Genomic DNA, 20,892 nt, shown 5'->3' on the forward strand with positions numbered 1-20,892 from the left:
ATGAGCCTAGTTTGCAAAATCATATGTAGTATTCATTGTGTGTTTATCATGTGTGTGCGTATGCACAGGCATAGAAGAATTTCACTACAATTTTCAATTGTCTTCTGAGTGGGAGATTTTGATGGCACTCTACTTGATGCCATGCGCTTTTCTATTTTGTTTGAATTATTTACAATGGGCATACATTTATTGTGGATGAAAGGAAAATCCTAAAAATAACAATCAGATATAAATAAGCCAATGTAGCAGAAAGAAGTCAAGTTAAATTGATTTTATTTCTCCCCATTAAAAACTGCACTGACTTATCGATTCGAATTTGGGAGCAGGCTTGACACATTTCTGAACATAGAGCAGGGTCTCAAACTGAGACCTGTGGGTCAGAATTCATGCCACAGGGCACATGTTTTATTTCAGTCTGCAAAGTCATCAAGCATATTAAAATGTTAATGCATTTGGATGCTCTCTTTAGTCTAATTTGTCCCCTTCCTTCCTTTTGTTCTGTCTTCCTTCCTTCTTTCCATTTCTGTCTGTCTTTTACACACACACTGAGTTCATTTCACTTACTTCTTTTCAATTGCCTGACTCTTACCACTTGGGTTTGCAACCCTCTGCAGTAAGATGGAGTCTGTCTATTCTCCTTTTGAGGAATAAAATCAAGATAGGTGTAAATGAAGCGGTCTTCAATAAGAGTGATAGGTCTTCAAGTCCTTCATAATTTTCCTACTTTTCCTCTCATACTTTAGTCATTTGCGCCATCTCTTTATTATTTTTATTCCAAAAGCTGACATACGTTCTCTGTAGCCAGAAACCAGTTATAGATTAAGCATCATGAGCACAATACCAACTTCTAATTAATGATGCCCATTCAAAACCCTGCATTTTTTGCAATGTTTCTAGATTTAGAGTCAGTAGTAAGAGTTGGTTTACAGTCAGATAAGATCCTATGTCCTATTGCAGCATTTAGATATTTTTCAACTTTGGGACAGAATTCAAAAGACACAAAAACCTTTCTATCAGCACCAACAAAATTAAAAACAAAGTTAACATATGTTAGTTGTTTTCTGTGCTCCCTATTCTATTAGTTACTTTGTAAGTGACCATTAATTTTAATTTTCATAAGAATCCTCTGGAGCAAGTTTTATTCCTATTTTACAGATGAGGACATGACACTTATTGAAATAAATAAAATTCTGACAATAGCACATCTTTAAGTGCTAGCAAAAAAAATCAACAACCTAAGTTAGTCTGATACCAAGGCATGAACAATTTCCCTAGGTAGATTCCTGAAACAGATCTTTGGATACGGGTGTGCTAGAGCTGGCTGGCCTTGGCTTACAGATTCTGATTATGTGCATCCATTCCCCAGGCCTCGGTTCAGTGATGTCATATTGGTAGCTTGAAATTAGCCATGATGGGAGTATTTCCAGCCTCAAAATTGGCACATGCTAAAAATCAGATTTTGCGGGGGAGAGGACTTGTCAAGCACTGACTGGCATACCACTGCTTCTAAACTAGAATAAAGTTCCTTTCATTCACTGAGTTTTTTGTTAAGGCTCTACTGTTTGTCAGGCATATGATTGACACCAGAGAGACAAATGGTACCAGGATGACTCCTGATTTCAGAAATACACAGGTTAGTGAAATTTGACATCAAAGAAAACCAAAGATCATAATATCAAACAAACATCAAAGCAAGAAGTAAAAAGTAACCTCACTATGCCATAAAGAGAATAAGGATTAGAGATTTTCTAAAGTAAATTACAGATCATAAGTAAAATTCTAATAAGAATTGTTAAGATGAATTCTTCTTATTTACCTCTTTAACTTTCAAATTATATCAAATCCAGTTCACACTAACTGAAGCCATAAGGCTTAAGTCTTTTGTATTAAGGCTTTTTCATTGCTGCTCTTTTGACTGTTTTTGTTGTTGTTTCTTGTTTCTTATTATGTAACATGCAGAAATATACACTATTTTATTTGAAATGTTTTTTCTCTCTAAATAGTCAGAGCTATTCTTTTATTTTCATCTTCTCTGTTAATTGTAAGAGTGAATGTCATGTCCTCAGGAAGGAATTTTATTATCATCCACATTAAGACGTTTCCATAGTCACCTATTTTCATTTTTCTGTGTTATGGATAGAATTGTATTACTTTCCCACCCTCCACCCCCAAATATGTTGAAGTTGGAACCTTCAGGGCCTCAGAATATGATCTTATTTGGAAATAATATTTTTGAAGATGTAATTAGTTAAGTTAAAATGAGCTCATTGGAGTGGGTCCTAATTCAATATGATGTTTTCTTTTTAAAGGGGAAATTTGGACCCAGAGACACATACGCACAGAGGGAAGCCAATGTGAAGACAAAGAGGAGACTGTCATGAAGGCAAAAACTGTGGTGATGAATTTACAAGTCAAGGAATGCCAAAGATTGCCAGCAAACCACTAGAATCTAGGAGAGAGGCATGAAATAAATTCTTTCTCACAGCCCTCAGAAGGAACCAAGTCTCCTGACACCTTGATCTCGGACTTCTATCCTCCAGAACTGTGAGGCAATAAATGTCTGTGCTTGGGGGTACTTAGATATGGCAGCTCTAGTAAACTCATATACTCTCATATACTCTGTTTCAATTTTATCTTTCTGTCTACTTTCTTGTTTACTTACAGTCATGTGTCACTTAACAACCTGGATACGTTCTGAGAAATGCATCATTAGACAATTTTGTCATTGTAGGAACATCATAGAGCATACTTTCACAAACCAACATGGTACAGCCTACTACACACTTAGACTATATAGTACAGCCTATTGTTCCCTAGGCCACTAACCTGTACAGCATGTTATCATACTGAATACTCTAGGCAGTTGTAACACAATGGTATTTGTATATCTAAACATAGAAAAAATGCAGTAGAAATATGGCATAAAGGATAAAAAATGATACAGTATATGGGGCATTTCTCACAAATGGAACCTGCAGGACTGGAAGATGCTCTGGAAGAGTAAATGATTAAGTGCTGAGTGACTACGAAGGCCTAGGACATTGCTGTACACTACTGTAGACTTTATACATGCTGTTCACTTAGGTTGCACTAAGTTTATTTAAAAATTAAGTAATTGCACTACAATGTGGGTATGGCTACACACTAGGCCAGAGAAATTTTTTAGCTCCATTATAGTCCTATGGGACCACCATTGCATATGCAGTTGGTTGTTGACTGAAATGTTATGCTGCTCATGACGATTTGTTTTACTCTCTCCTCACCTTGGGTGGTGGGGACCTCTTGTTCAATGCCACACCTGGTCCTTGATTACTGTCTGCCATATGATTAATATTCAGAAAATATTCTTGGGAACAATAAAGGGAAGTTTATTGATATAGCTTAAGGAAAAGCTAGAAATATATTTTTAGATTTTTAGGTAAGTTTTGATGAAGGAACTTGATGTCACCAAAATCTACTCTCTCTCTCTGTCTCTCAGTCTCCTGGATAGTGATAACAGCTTTGTCCTATGTCTGGCTTCTCTAGTGGAAACAAGATTGCTCCAATTGCTCCAGATTTTATTAGTCAGGATTTTTAGTTATAAGCAAAAGTGGCTAACACTAAAATAAATACTCTAAAATTAGGAAAGATTTCACATGATTCTTGGGGGAACCAAATACAATAGATAGTTGCTCCCTTGGGCCACCTGCGTCCATGTTCAAATTCAGCAGAGAGAAAACATGGACTTCTCTGCTAACACAAATGAAGGTCTGGAACCTATTCTCACTTGCCCTCATTGGCTAGAATGAGGACATCATGGGTTCATCCTGGGTCCAGTGACCATGTTACTGTGGCCAGGCGCAAGGGGTAGAGCCTGAAGGTGGGATCATTGCCACCAAACTCAAAGACTTAGGCAGGCTAACTGGGGAGTTTCAGCCCGAAGACAAAACCAAAAATACTCTCCACATTTTCCAAATATAGAAAGACATTTAAAATATTGAACCACCAGCCACTGCCAGCATGACACGTACCAAACAAACACTTACCACGTCTGAACTGGTGTATTTTCTCTGCTTTTCTTCTAAGTTCTACTCTTCCAGATTAACTATTTTGTTTACCTTGCAGAACCCAAATTCAAATTAAACTGACACTTGCATTACTTACATTCCTTTTTCAAAGTGTGATGACTCAATAAATGGATTTGAATGGTTTGAAAAGATTTTCCGCATCTCAAAAGCACCCAACTGACCCTTTAAAGATACAAACCTCTGTTCAAAATGGATAGATTCCTGAATGTGGGTCTTAATATATAAACCAATCATTAAACATGGTTCTATCTACAATTCAGAAAGAGAGAAGGCAGAACATTTCTCAATTTATTTTTCCTTATTGTTGTGAAGGGAGGATTATTCCCTTTACCAATTGGTTTTATGTTTTTAAGTTTTCTTGATTGATGCTCTGGGTAAAAGCTTCAAATGAACAAAATTTCTGCTAAAAGCCGTACTTATGTGATTCGCTCAAACCACTAGCATTTAAAGGCTAGGAAGCACTGGTTTCTAGGGTATAGAATAAAAGGATTTAAGAACACAATTAGTAACTTGTTCCAGCAATTAGAGCTGAGTTTAATTACAAACTAACCTCTTGATAGACCATTTGACAGTCAGTGCGAAGTGAGAGAAAGAGATCAGAAAACTGCTAGAAGCAGCAACAAAAAAACTTTCCCACATATTTATTTTTGCTCACATTATCTCCAGGCCTGGTGTTGCTTTTATGAGAAAAAGGTAACAGATTTTGTTCTTTAAAATGTGTTTTTTTTTCTTTTAAAAAATACTTGGCAACATGGTTTTATTTTTGCATGCTTTCTCTTCCACCAATCCAAGAGCCAAGTCAGGACCCTGGATTTACTGCTCATCTCACACTAATGATACCCCGTGTGTCCCGTCTCCATCCCCAGAGACATGTCTCCTTAGTGGAGAGGAGGAAACCAAGCCTACTCAGAGCTTAAGGTATTAAAGTATAATAGGGCTTAGATTATCTGGCCCAACTGAAACATACTACAGGTGTGCCCGAATGAGTTCTGGAGAGGATGCACCTGGCTCAAGATCATGGGGCAGAGCTTGGACTAAGTCCTCAACATATGATTCTATAGGCTAAGTGGGGCAAGGGCCACTCTTTGGAACAAATATAGGGTTTATAGTTCCTGTGGCTGCTTTGGAGCAATTTAATTTCTTCCTATTAGCATTTCCCAAAATGGGGACCTCAAAAAGATCAATAGGAGGTCAATTTTACAACGGTGCATTTTTTTTTCCCTTAAGTACCAGGACTCAGATCCATTTAGTGAGCATATTGCATTGCTATAGCTCTATGCAGAGCCGTGCTGGCTCTGTGCACAGAGCCAATTACATTAGAGGCAGAACCGAGCTAAGTGGGAGACAGCATGTGGTTAGAAATTAGGAGAATTGGTATGATGTCCTATTCTGCTATTTTTTAGCCATAAGCAAGCCCTGTCACCTCACTTATATCACTTCCCTTGACTTCTGAATGGGAAAAAAATACTTTCTTACTCTACATTGCATATGTTAAGCAAATATTATTGGGCACATACAATGTGCTAGATACTGTCCTAGGTTCTAGAAATATAGTGCAAATGAAACAAAGGCCCTGAACTCACAGAGCTTACCTTATAACCTGAGAAGGTCTCTGACAAGGTGACCGTTTCAGTAGGAGGATAAAGAAAATAAGGGAATGTGTCATGTGACAAGTCAAAAGAGAAGCATTCAAAGCTGAGGGATTAGATCGTCCTTAGTTCCTGATGCTGGACACAGCAGGCATGACTGATGCAGAGCAAGAAATCCATAATTTTACATGAATCAAATGCTTAGTGTATGAAATAAAACTGAGAAGGTCGTAAAAATCTATGCTCATTATATATAATATTATTCTTATTAATGAAATCTGTTCTGTTAAGATTATATACAAATGAGTCATGTTTTCTGATTTTTTCTAATTCTCTGAAATCAATGCATAACACTTATATAATTTATTTATTTATATTTATTTATTTTTGAGAATGAGTCTTGCTCTGTCACCAGGCTGGAGTACAGTGGCGTGATCTCAGCTCACTGCAACCTCTGCCTCCCAGGTTCAAGCGATTCTCCTGCCTCAACCTCTCAAGTAGCTGGGACTACAGGCACGTGCCACTACGCCCAGCTAATATTTGTATTTTTAGTAGAGACAAGGTTTCACCATGTTGGCCAGGATAGTCTATATCTTTTGACTGTGTGATCCACCTGCCCCGGCCTCCCAAAGTGCTGAGATTATAGGCATGAGCCAGTACGCCCGGCCTATATAATGTATTTCTTTAAGCAGTTGTTAAAATTGTAAGATATGAAACCAGTAAACACTGTGCTGGTTTGAACACTTTGAACGCCAGCACTTTGGGGTTTCAGGTGGAGGTGAGAGGATCACTCAAGGTTCAAGATCAGTCTGGGAGATTTACTGAAACCTCACCTGTACACAAAATTTTTTTTAAAAAATTCTCCAAGCATGTTGGCATGTGCCTATAGTCTGACCTACTTGGGAGAGTGAGGTGGGAGGATTGCCTGAGCCCAGGAGGCTTCAGTGAGCTGAGATGGTACCACCACACTCTACCCTGGGTAACAGGGCGAGACCCTGCCTCGAAAAAAACAAACAAAAAACACTGGGCCCTAGTGTACTAATTTCATGTTTGGCAGAATCTTGGTTCCCTGTTCTCTTTGGCTACTTTGCTGTTTATGGGATGGTTTAACTTAATCTTCCAAGTACTTGGGTTACTTTTAGCTGGGAGATTCTTTGAGCAAAGGAAGAGTTGGGAAGATCCTCCCTTACCTGCCCCCATCTCCTTTCCTAACTCTTAGTAGTTTTTGCCAAGGTTCCTGAGTTCCCAAAGGTTCTCCTGGGTCACACAGCCTGAAAACATTTCTTGGGCTAAGCCTAGAGGCATTAGCTGGGTACACAGGCAGCAGAAAGCTGCACAGTTTCTTTCCCTTTGTTGTGATGATATTGTGATGGAATTACATATACAACTTCCATCAGATATTGTGATTTTTTTATTGTTGTTGTTTTGAGACAGGGTCCTGCTCTGTGGCCTAGGTTGGGGGGCAATGGCCTGATCACAGCTCACTGCAGACTTGACATCCCATACCCAAGAAGTCCTCCCATTTCAGCCTCCCAAGTAGCTGGGACTACGGGTGTGCGTTACTACACGCAGCTAATTTTTAAAATGTTCTGGAGAGAGAGAGAGGGAGAGAGTCTAGCTATGATGGCTAGGCTGGTCTGAAACTCTGGGTTCAAGTGATCCTCCCACTTCAGCCTCCCAAAGTGCTGGGATTACAAGTGTGAGCCACTACTCAGGACTGCTTGCTTGTTTTACTCTACTGCACATTATGTACTCTTTTTATTTTATTTTGTTAAGTTTATATATCATCTGGTGGACACAAAATATCAAGATTTAGCTGACACCCTCACTAAGTTTACAAGTAAATAAAATGATGCCTTATTAGCAGTAATGATATTATTTTCATTAATTAGCACATTGATAATTCATAATCAATGATGTCAAACATTTATTGAGAAATCAGGTTCCCTTTACATTCTTTAACTGAATTCTCAAAGTAACTCCATGATGGGCATTGTAATGCTTAGATCACAGATGAGAATAATGAGGAAGAAACAGGGCAAGTAACTTGTCCAAAGTCACACACCTTCTAAGTGGAAGAATTTCCAGCTGTTAGACTCTGCTTCTAGCCACTATACTTCATCGCCACTCCTATTCATTGGGACACTTTTCGAGATAAGATTAAATTATTTGATTTATTTCAGTAGTCCTTGACTATAGGTCTTATTACAACTGCCTCATTTTCATAAATAAAAAAGTATATTCTGTACAAGTTAAGTGATTAAACACAAATTTACCCAGCACCAGGTGATAGACCCAGGAGTCAAACACCAACAAGTCATAGACCTAGGATTCAAACACCAAAATCATGGCTTTAATTCAAGGGCACAAACACACACACACACACACACACACACACACACACACACACACACACACACAAGCCTAGGGAAAAATGTACAAAGAAAAATATGAATTAGAAAATTAGGACTCAAGATATATAACTGAATAGTAATAAATTTTCCAGGTAGCTGAGAGATTATGGGAAGCACTTGGAACTCCAAAGATCTGAGATCTAATCAAGCCCCTGTCACTACTACTGTAACTACTTTCCTAAGCAGAAGGTTTGGGACATAACGGTACCTTGTCTTAGCACCTTAGAGTCATGGTTATGAAAACTGACAATTGCTCTTGCTGTGACAGAGTGAAAATCTCAGTATCCACCAGTGTGCAGAAGGATGTATTTTCCTACATTGAGTGGACTAAAATTTACTTGTTTTCTAAGATTTTTGTCTCTTGGTTTTGTTTGCCTCAGTTTCCATCCTAGTTGGCAAACATTCTCTAGTCACTTTTCATCTGTCAGAGCCAGGAGGGAGAGGAGACATTCCCCAGAGAACCTGAGGAAAAACTCTGTGTGTGTGTGTGTGTGTGTGTGTGTGTGTGTGTGAGACAGAGAGAGAGCGAGAGAGAGAGAGAGAGAGAGAGAGAGAGAGAGAGAGAGAGATTGAAACAAAGGATACAAAATTGCCATTTTTATGATTTGTTGTCTCTTTGTTAAATTTTTTGTTCCTTTAATTTTTTCCTGACTGTGAAAGTATTTACTTGACATTTGAAGTGCTATTAACCAAGATTATAAAAATTTTTATGTCTATCCAAAGGGTAACATGGGTTTCAGGAAGACTGAGAAATACTGTTCCAAGATGGCATCCCTGTTTTTGTGCTAAATGTGTGGCTTGACTTTGTCGTGTGCTCCTCCCCGTCCTCTTAGTCCTCAGGAAATTATGTGCCCAGGAATGGGCCACAAGAACACCATTAAAAACAAGCTGCTTACGATATCAAAAATTCCTTCAGGGTTGAGAGTGGTGGCTCATACTTGTAATCCCAGCACTTTGGGAGGCCGAGGTGAGAATATCACTTTAGTCCAGGAATTTGAGACCAATCTGGGAAACATAGTAAGACCTTATCTCTACAAAACATTAATTTTTTTTTAATTAGCCAGGCACAGTGGTGCACACCTGTAGTCACACACACACACACACACAACTACTCAGGAGTAGCTGAGGGACGATGGCTGGAGCCCAAGAGGTCGAGGCTGCAGTGAGCCTTGATTGCACCACTGCACTCCAGCCTAGACAACACCACCACCCTATATCAAACACACACAGACAGAAATCCTTCAAGTCTATTTGTGTTTATGTCTTGGTTTTGACTTTTACTAATGGTACTGAATCTTGGATTGAGTAAGGTTAACAACAGTAGAAGCCATAACAATCCCTTTAATATATGCTATTACTAGGTTTCTGTTATCCACGTGATCGCACTATCACTTATTGTACTCGATCCTCATGGAAAACTTGGTAAAATACAACACACCAGATTTATCTTTCTACATTTGGTCTGTTACTCTTTTGGGCAGATGTTTTTATTCACAAACTGATTTAAGGGACAATTGTCAGGTCGACTGAAGAGTTGGCTCAACACCCATTTGGTTTTTCATCATTTATGTAAATGTATTATGTAGGCTACTGTGTATTGAGATATGCTGTTTGCACAATCTTCTGGGATGCATTGTAGGGATTTTCTTTCACCTATGTAAAGTGTAAATGTATACATTTATCCTAAGTTTATCTCCTCACAACATTTTTATTCATTTTCAAGTAAGAAATGGACTAGGAATGGGGAATATTACAGAATATATCCTACTTTGTTTTCTAGTGGTGCTTATACTATTCCTTTTTCTTAAAAAAAAAAATGACCTGTGATCATCACATTTTTGCTGCAGAGTGGAAATAAATATCTTTTCTCCTAAATCTAGAGTACCTCATAAGGTTCATTTGTAAATATGCATTGTATCATTGGGAATGACATACATGCTATTTCCTTTAGTAGGTATAAAGTTCTTTGAGGGCAGGGAGCATTTACTTCCCCAACTTCTCTTGAGGGCAGGTCATTTACTTATTTTACTTATTCCCTTATCCCAAGCCATGTGCACCAATGGGCTCAAAGTTGATTCTCTGATGATGACATATAGTCACTTTATTCACATCTTGCATTGTTGTGTTAACCTGACTTTTATCCTCCCCTTGTTCTTCTCAGACTGCAGAGGTCATATTTGTTTCCTGTGTCAGGGAGGGATCTGGTGAAAGAAATTAACATTACAAATCAGCTAAGCCTAGTGAACCATGCCAGATGCTTGTAGTTCTGCTATTTCATGGGGCAAGTGGAGTAGGGAGATTGAAATAGACTCCAGAGCTTCAGTACATAGGTTTGAATACTAATACTACTTATTAGCTCTGTGGTCTTGTCAAATTATTTAACCTGTTTGTACCTAACTTTTCCCATTTGTAAAACGATGGCACCAATTATGCCTACTTCATTAATAGTTAAGAGTATTAAAATAAATAAACCACACAAATTGCTTAGAATTCATGCTGCGCATATAAAAAAGACTCAATAAGTATTAGCCCATGTAATTTTGTCCTAATACAACATTGCAAGATAAATGTTTACATGTGAATACTGTTTACAAATGATAAAACTAAACACACGTTAAGGAATGTAGTTAATAACTGATAGAAAAACATAGTATGAACTCATTTCTAGAGGATGATAATAAGAATATGAAAGAATCGAGAATAGCCATACAATTTATTATGTTTCATATGTACCCTGTGGTGTGCTAAAAGCTTTGTAGACACTATCTCATTTAAACTGCAATAACACAGAGGCAGTTTCTATTACTGTCCAAATTTTACAAACGGTGACTTCTTGCCTTGTAAAGGTGACATTAAGTGTCCTAGACAAAGTAGCCAGTTAGTGGCAGAGCCAGGACTGTCTGATCTCAAGCTCACATACTTTGCTTCAACTCTACCAAGGTGCCTGCCAAAATGGAAAGCCATTCTTTGCTCTAAAAGGTAAAGGGTTCAAATAGTAGAGAGTGTGCATGTGTGTGTGTGTTGGCAGGGAAGGGGACGTAATGAATGAAGAGTAGGAACTGGATGTTGGTAAAAGAATGAATATAAGCAGCATTTTGAAAGAGAGCCATTTAGAAGCAAGATTACAGAATCTGTTTGAAGATTTTCCCAGAGGACACGTTAAAAAGATGGCATGCACGCAACTTAACGAGAGGTTAGCTGAAATGCACTGGGCTCTGTGTAGGCGAGATGCGCACTGAAAATTAAATCCACTTTGGAAATGTTAATAAATGCATACACATGTTCTTGTTTGTAACGTGCTCCTTGTTTTTCTCATTTTATTCATGCTAGAACAACGTGAGGGCGTCTCTGTTGGGTCTCCTGGGACCTGCCTTTCCCCCTCTGGTTGTTTTGCTTTCTCTCTCTGTTTCTCCCCATCCCACACCCATGCTCCCTGAATGCGATTTCACAGATTCAGACATCTAGGACCCAAGAGGGTGTCTATGCAGCAGGAATGAAGAATGGGAGAGCAGATTCTTCAGTCTTCTAGAAGACACATCACATGGTAGTCATAGTGATGTTAAAACCAATAATATCAGATTACTCTCTCAATTAAAGATGTCTAAGGGTTTAATATCAGATTACTCTCTCGATTAAAGATGTCTGTGGCTTATACAACAAAGTTCAAAGACTTCTGCAAGACGTTTAAGGCTTGAGGGAGTTGAACACCTTCCAGCCCTACCTGGCTGTCCTGACCATTCATGCCCTCTACATTTTCCCTGGCAGTCCCTTTCTACTGCCAATCTTCTTCAGTCATATCTAATTCAAATGTGGCCTTCTTTATCAAGCTTTCCATGCAGTTTCCCAGGGAAAGTCAGTGGCTCTGGGTTCTTGGTTTCTCTTGCACTTCATGTTCACCTTTTATGAGCCATTAATGTTAGTATTAATAACTAGCTTTCATTTATTAAATGCTTAACATGTAAGGATTGTTCCTAAACATGGTATATAACTTTTCTCATTTAGTTTACCTAATAAATGTGTTAGATCCATTCAGCACATGCTTAAGGTCCTATCACCAAGAGTGGCAGAGCCAGGATGAATGTTCTAATTCCTTTGACTTCAACATCTGTACCATTAATAATTACCTTTGGCCAGTATTTTACAACAGTGAACAGTGATTACTCACATGTGAGACTCACTTTACCGCTAGCCCCTTAAAATACTTGAAAGCGGCACTGATTTCTTCATTTTCTGGAGGCAGCAGGGTGGAGTAGTGAGAAAAACATATGTAATATTTTAGAGTTACTCAGACCTGGTTGAAACTGTAGCTCCTTTATTAACTGTGTGAGTTTAAACAAGTTACTGAATCTCTGAAAATCAATCTCTACCTCTGTCTCTGAGAAGTAGCAGTACCAATTATATAGAGCTGTGAAAAATAGAGGTCACATTTTCATAATACTGATATTATTGCAGCCACTCACTATAAGCTAGTTCCCTTTTTCTTTCTTTCTTTCTTTTTTTTTTTTTAAATGTATCTGCCCAATATCCTGGCCTAGAGTAGACACCCAGTAAAGAATACAGCGAAGCTGGGAAGTGAAAGATCTCTCCAATAAAAATTACAAAACACTGCTCAAAGAAATGAGAGAAGATACCAACAAATAGAAAAACATCCCATGCTCATGGAAAGATTCAATATCATTAAAACGTCATACTGCCCAAAGCAATTTATAGGTACAATGCTATTCCTATCAAACTACCAATGACATTCTTCACAGAACTAGAAAAAAATATTTTAAAGTCAATATGGAAACAAAATCCCCAAATAACCAAGGCAGTCTTAAACAAAAAGAATTAAGCTGAAAACATCTCGTCACTCAACTTCAAACTATACTACAGGGGTACAGAATTCAAAACAGCATGGTACTGGCACAAAAACAGGCAGATAGACCAATAGAACAGAATAGAGAGCCCAGAAACAAGGCAACACACCTACAATCATATGATCTTTGACAAAGCTTACAAAAACATGTAACAGTCAAACACTCCCTATTCAATAAATGGTGCTGGGATAACTGGCTAGCCATATGTAAAATATTGAAGCTGGACCTCTTCTTTATGCCATATACAAAAATCAACTCAAGAGGAATTAAAGCTTTAAATGTAAAACCAAAACTATATATATATATAAAAAAAGTAGAAGACAACCTAGGCTATACAATCCTGGACATAGGAAGAGGCAAAGATTTGATGACAAAGACATCAAAAGCAATCACAACAAAAGCAAAAATTGACAAATGCCATCTAGTTAAACCAAAGAGCTTCTGCACAGCAAAAGAAACTATCAACAGAGTAAACAGACAAGTTACAGAATGGGAGAAAATTTTTGCAAACTAATCATCTGACAAAGGTCTAATATTCAGCATCTACAAGGAACTTAAACAAATTTACAAGAGAAAAATAAAGAGCCCCATTAAAAGAGTGGGCAAAGAACATGAACAGACATTTTTCAAAAGAAGACATATATTCAGCCAACAAGCATATGAAAAAAGCTCAACATCACTGACCATTAGGAAAATGCAGATCAAAACCACAAAGAGATACCTTCACATATCAGTCAGGATAGCCATTATTATAAAGTAAAAAAAACAACAGATGCTAGTGATGTTGCAAAGATAAAGGAACACATACACTTTTGATGGGAGTGTAAACTAGTTCAGCCATTGTGGAAGACAGTGTGGTGATTCCTCAAATTGCTAAAAGCAGAATTTCCATTTGACCCAGCAATTCCATTACTGGGCATATCATCAGAGGAATATAAATCATTCTACCATAAAGACACATGCATGCAAATGTTCATCGTAACACTATTCACAAGAGGAAAGACATGGAGTCAACCTAAAATGCCCACCAATGACAGATTGGATCAAGAAAATACGGTACATATACACCATGGAATACTATGTAGCCATTAAAAAAAATGAGATTATGTCTTTTGATGGAACACGGATGGAGCTGAAGGCTATTACCCTTAGAAAACTAATGCAGGAACAGAAAAACAAATACTGCATGTTCTCACTTAAAAGTGGGAGCTAAATAATGAGAATACATGGACATAAAAAAGGGAATGACAGACACCAGGCTCTACTTCAGGGTGGATGGTGGGAAGAGGGAAAGGAGCAGAAAAAGTAACTATTGGGTACTAGGCTTAATACCTGGGTGATGAAATAATCTGTACATGAAACTCCCATGTCATGAGTTTACTCATATAACAAACCTTCATATGTGTCCCCAAATCTAAAATAAAAGTTAAAAAACAATGTGGGGAAAAAAGGGGGTGGGGGAGAAAAGTTAATTTTATTCTTAAAACTATGTCAAAAGTAAAATACAGCCACTGTTCTGATTCATTAACTGTGTTATCTAAAAGCACTGGCAAAGATTTGTCATTCCAGTAAGGCAGTAGAGAGGAATAGGAGGTCAAAATGTTTTCAATAGGAAATATGAGAAGCGCTTAGACAGATGGGAAGGAAGGGAGGCAGAACATTCCTTAGGGAGAGGAGAAAGAAGTTAAACTAATTCTCAGAAAGCCATTCTTAGTGTTCCACACCACAATCTTGGTCCAAAAGACACTGGAGTGAAGATTTGTGTGTTGGTTCATCGTTGTGCAATGGCATTATTACTACGCAAAAGGTAGAGAGGAAGAGAGAAGTTATGAACTAGATTTCTGGAGCTTCAGTGAGATAGAAAGGAAAGGAAAGTCTTTTGGTCCTGGATCTTAAGCTTTACTCTGCCACTTGCCAGCTTCATGAATTTTTTTTCGCTCCAGAGTAAGACTTGCCTTGTCAGGCTCAAATGTAACACACACACACACACACACACACACACACACACACACACACACACACTCCCTGTACAGCACACCTCACAAATCTTAAATTGCAAGGCTTAAATATATATTTATTTAAGCACTCAATAGATATTTATTTCATTTTGCTTGTTTTGGTTTGGTTTTCCCACATACCTCATCTCCTTTTTAAAAATTTTCTTTCCCTTCCTTCCTTCCTTCCTTCCTTCCTTCCTTCCTTCCTCCCTCCCTCCCTCCCTCCCTCCTTTCTTCTTTCTTTCTTTCTTTCTTTCTTTCTTTCTTTCTTTCTTTCTTTCTTTCTTTCTTTCTTTCTTTCTTTCTTTCTTTCTTTCTTTCTTTCTTTCTTTCTTTCTTTCTTTCTTTCTGACAGGGTCTTTCTCTGTCACCCAGGCTGGAGTACAGTCATGTAATCATGGCTCACTGCAATCTTGACCTGCCAAGGCTCTAGTGATCCTCCCACCTCAACCTCCTGAGTAGCTGGGACTACAGGTGCATGTCACCACAGCCAGTTAATTTTTGTATTTTTGTAGAGATAGCATTTCACTATGTCGCCCAGGCTGGTCTCAGACACCTGGGCTCAAGCAGTCCTCCTGCCTTGGCCTCTTAAAGTGCTAGGATTACGTGTGAACCACTACACCGGGCCCACTTCCTTTCTTTAGAGAAAACTAAATTCACTAGTTTAGAGAAATAGCTAAATGCACTTGTTGTTCTATTTGAACTTACCCAGTTTCCAACATACTCTCTGCCATCCTGCTCTCTTATGAAGCTTTGAGGAGTTGTGGACAACTTCAGGTCACCACTGTCCTACTCAAGGACAAAATACCCAAGTCTAGCTTCTCTTCCATTCTTGTTTCTTTTGTTTACCACCAGACTTCCAAGCCTCTTGCATGTCAGCCAAGCATGGTACCACTCACAGCAGAGAACCAGCGAGGAAAAACAAAGAAACAGATACATCAGCAGTGTGACATATGCATTGGTTAACATTTATCTGCCCATGTTTAAATTCACCCATCATACCTACTCAACAAAAGGCCACACTGGGCCTTGTGGAGGAACATGATTCAAGTAAGATGTTTCTTATTTTTAAGCAGAAACAAGAAACTAGCTGTTTATACCCAGCTTGAAACCTTTCTCAGTAAACCTTTTCAGTAAAATAAATGTCAATTGTTGGCACAGTTTTTGGCACATAGTAACATTAAATAAATCAAAGTTGAAATAATGGGGCGATGATAATAATAAATACAACAGTAGTAGTGGTGCTAGGGTGATGATAATAATTACGGCTGGGCCTGGTGGCTCATGCCTGTAATCCCAGCACTTTGGGAGGCCGAGGCGGGCAGATCACAAGGTTGGGAGTGCGAGACCAGCCTGACCCATATGGTGAAACCACGTCGCTACTAAAAATATAAAAATTAGTTGGACAGGGTGGCGCGTGCCTGTAGTCCCAGCAACTTGGGAGGCTGAGGCGGAAGAACCGCTTGAACCCTGCAGGCAGAAGTTGCAGTGAGCCGAGACCGCACCACTGCACTCCAGCCTGGGTGACAGAGCAAGACTCCATCTGAAGTAATAATAATAATAATAACAAAAACAATGGAAGTAGTGGTGCTAAGTGATAATATAGATTGTCATTATGATTCTCCCCCATGTCTGTTGTTAATTTCCTAGGTCTTCTTTTCTGAAAGTTTCAACAAGGCAAGTAGCTAGTATACTACTTAAAAGTATCAAAGGAGACTGGAAAAGGAGTTACTATACAGGACAGCCCTTCATTAAAAAAATAGAAGCCATCTGATTGGAGCCTCTTCACTTTTTATTCACAAATCCACAGATCCACCTGCTTCTTTATCCATATTCTTCTATCTAAAGTCAGTCCCTGTATATGAACTTTGGATCTTAATCATTTTCATCTTTTCAAGGGCTTTTTCTTTACATATATTCCTTATTTACTCTCTTTTGCATCATCCGTCTCTCCCTTTCTGCTGAATTAGTCTCATAAGCATACATAACATATGGTACTGTCCATTAGATCAAAGGAACTTTATTCTGACCTCACTTTTCCCTCTAGTTATCGTCATATGTCTTCCCCCCCCCCAACATTGTTAACTTGCTAGTTCAACTTCCTCATCTTTCATTCGTTCTTCAACCCACTCCATTTAGATTTGTGTCACTACCATGCTAGAATATTTGTCATCAAAATCACCAGTCACTTGATACATATTGTTCTTACCATCCTCAGGATCTTTTAACACAATCAATGACTCTCTCTGCTTTAGACACACTCTCTTCCATTTCCATAAGCATGTCAAGGTTAAAGTGGATAAAACTGAACTTATCCGAATGTTTGGGGGAAACTGAATAAGTTTTCTCCAAAATTGTTTTGTTTGTTTTTTTTCCCTCAGCCATCCTCTTTGGAAAATGAGTTCAAAATGAGTTTTGGTTCTCAAGCCAAAAAAATAAAATCTCCTGTGATTCTAATTATCTTCTGTGTGTCTCTTCCCCCCTCTATCTCTGTCTTTCTGTTCTTTTTTTCTCCTTCTCTCATCATTAATAACCAATCCCTTATAAATCCATCTTTAAGTGTAGAATATTTTCCAAAATGAATCATGAATCCTTTCATTTTTTTACCTTCACTACCACTATCTTCATCTAGACCACCTTCAACTCTTGGTGGAATACTGCAACACTTCCTAACTGGTCTCCCATTTCTTTGCTAGTCTCTTTCTGTTCATTAACTACTTCCACTAAAAGTTAGGTAAGTATGGTGGGGTCTTTTTGTATATTATTTAAAGTTTAACCTAATAGCCAGAATACAAGTACAAGCTCCTTAAAAAAACATAGATTTGTTTTCATGATCTTTCTTCTTGACTACTTTTTAAATCTCCTCTCTTGACACTTTTTGTTTACTACTTTATGTTCAGGCAACATGGATATGCTTAGGGTTCTTGAAATGTTCACCTTTCTTCTTCATTAAATAAAACCTAGCTTCTCTCCAAAGAAATCCTCTGAGACCCTTTCCAAAAGCAGAGTACATCATTATTTTGCCTCTGCTACCTCTGTATTTTGTGCACATTTCTATTATTAATAATTTCTAGATATGTTTGTGTCCCATAATAGAGTAGTTCTCCAACTTGGCTGCACATTGGAATCACCTGAGAAGTTAAAACAACACAAAACAAACAAAAAACAAAAAACAAAACTATGGCCTGGGATTTTCATACTCAGAGCTTCTGATTTAATTGGTGTGGAGTGTAGTCTGTGCTTTAAGAATTTATATATATTCCCAAGAATAAATATAAATATGTGCGTATATATATACACACATCATATATATATATATATTTATACACATCATATATATATATACACATATATATATATATATATTTATATCCCAGTGATTCTAATATGAATCACATCCCAGTGATTCTAATATGCGGTGAAGTTGGAGACTCACTCCTTGAGGCTAGGGATGATCTATTTTTATTTTTAAGCCCCGTATCCCAGGTGTTCTAAATTCTGTTTGGCACATAGTTGGAATTAAATTTGTGTTGGTAAAAATGAACTCACCAATGAATAAAGGGCTTATGATGCAATGTAATTCCCAAGCGAAACAGGTAAAGTTAAAGGAATGTGAATTTTCAGCAAGGTTTAAAAAATGTTAAATGCCTGGGATATACTTGTAGTCGATAAGTAAAATGCTAAAACTGAAAAGAGGCAAATAGAAATAAATGCAATATATAAATAGAAACGGTCATCGTTGAGATTAAGTCTGGGATCATTTGCAAAGTGAATAGAAGAAACTGGAGAGGGAGAATTTGACAGTGAGATTTTAAAAGTATGGGAGTGATAACAATAGGCCAAGGCAGGTATTCATGGAAGTTTTTTAGAGAAGGCAACACTAAAGTGACATAAGCATTGAAGAGAAAGACACGTTCTAATTGTGCAGCCCACTTTTCTAACTTCCAACAGTTAATGGGGCTTTGAATTCAAGTGAACAAATAGAGTATTTTTTGTTACCAACTATTATGGTAATGATAATATCACAGTTGAAGAAACTGAGATTATGTCCCAGTAAATAACATGAATTTTAGAGAAATATTACATGGATTTGCCAACAGCTGTGTGGCTTTTGGCAAGTCACTTTACCTCTGTGACTCAATTTTCATATGGGTAAAATGAGGATAACAATTATAACTTTTTCATGTAGCAATTATTACCAATAAAGGTGATTATTTATATAAAGTGATCAGAAAAGCCTAGCACAGAATAAATAACAATAAATGTTAGTTTTATCATTATAGATGTAGGAGTATCCATAATGTAGATAAATGTACACACACTTATGTATAGATGTCTAAGTTGCCCATGACTTAAACAGTGCCAAAGCTAATATATAAAGTGTTAAAAAGGGAAAGTGAGATTGTGTTCATGTGGTTTTTTAAAAATTATTATTATACTTTAAGTTCTAGGGTACATGTGCACAACATGCAGGTTTGTTGCATATGTATACATGTGCCATGTTGGTGTGCTGCACCCATTAACTCATCATTTACATTAGGTTTATCTCCTAATGCTATCCCTCCCCCTTCCCCCACCCCACGACAGTCCCTGGTGTGTGATGTTCCCTTTCCTGTGTCCAAGTGTTCTCACTGTTCAATTCCCACCTATGAGTGAGAACATGTGGTGTTTGGTTTTCTATTCTTGTGATAGTTTGCTGATAATTATGGTTTCCAGCTGCATCCATGTCCCTACAAAGGGCATGAACTCATCCTTTTTTACAGCTGCAGAGTATTCCATGGTGTATACGTGCCACATTTTCTTAATCCAGTCTGTCATTGATGGACATTTGGGTGGTTCCAAGTCTTTGCTATTGTGAATAGTGCCACAATAAACATACGTGTGCATGTGTTTTATAAATGTAAAAGTTGATTTCTATTTTAGAACTAAATCCATATATACATGTATATAGAAGATGCATTTAATCTCACTCTGTTTATCTTTTAGATACATAGGCACACATGTACCACCTTACAATTGCAGCCAAATCGCCAAATCAATGAACATTAAAATGATTCTCTAGAAACTCTTAGTTAATATCAAATTTATGTATAATCTATACATAGGTTAACTAACTGTTGCCTAGGAGAAGTTATTACGTCTTCACTGATTAGATAAGAATATTTTACAATTAGCCTAGAAATAGTCAGCATGAAAATGGGTTTATCTAAATTTCTTGAAGTGTTCTTGAGGTTACTATTCTCTTAGGTAGTTAATAGTCATATGATTCTGTTGACATGGTTAATTAATTTAATTGAAAAACTTAAATATCTCAAGTGTTTATTTCTTTTTTATAATAGAAGTTTCCTGTCCAAGTGATTACAAATTATCCTTAAAACAGGCCAAAATTACTAACTGTAAGTTTGAAGCTTAAACTTTTCTACAAGTCTTAATATTCCACTGATTCCACAAATTATCAGAGGCAACATATATATGTATTGTTACCAAAGTCTCTGTTTTTGACTCTACCTTTTCTTCTCTGTCTCTACAAACGTAATTTAAGGCTGCCAAATGTCTCATCTTCTGTGGAGTTTATGGAGTATTTCTCTTATTGGAGCTTCAGAAACACTCTGGGTCTGAATCATATAGCTAAGTTTACGCAAAATAATAATAAGAAGGAGAATTGATCCTGGAATACACAAAGAAATGCTTTAACTTAATTAAGTGTGCCTGAGGGCTCAGCTTTAGAGGATTCATTTTATGGATATAAAAGAATGAGTTATGATTAGTCTATACATATATAGACTAATACATATATACATATATACTTATATATCTAAGACTATTAGATATATTAGTGCATACACTAATATACATTTGTATATATATTATTAATATGTACAAATACTAGTACAATATATATATTAGTAATATATGTTAGTGGTCTCAAATTCGTATGGGTCTGCAGCAACCTCAATTCTACCTCC

This window comes from Macaca mulatta, chromosome 15 (genome assembly GCF_049350105.2).
Source record: "Macaca mulatta isolate MMU2019108-1 chromosome 15, T2T-MMU8v2.0, whole genome shotgun sequence".
Lineage (NCBI taxonomy): Eukaryota > Metazoa > Chordata > Mammalia > Primates > Cercopithecidae > Macaca > Macaca mulatta.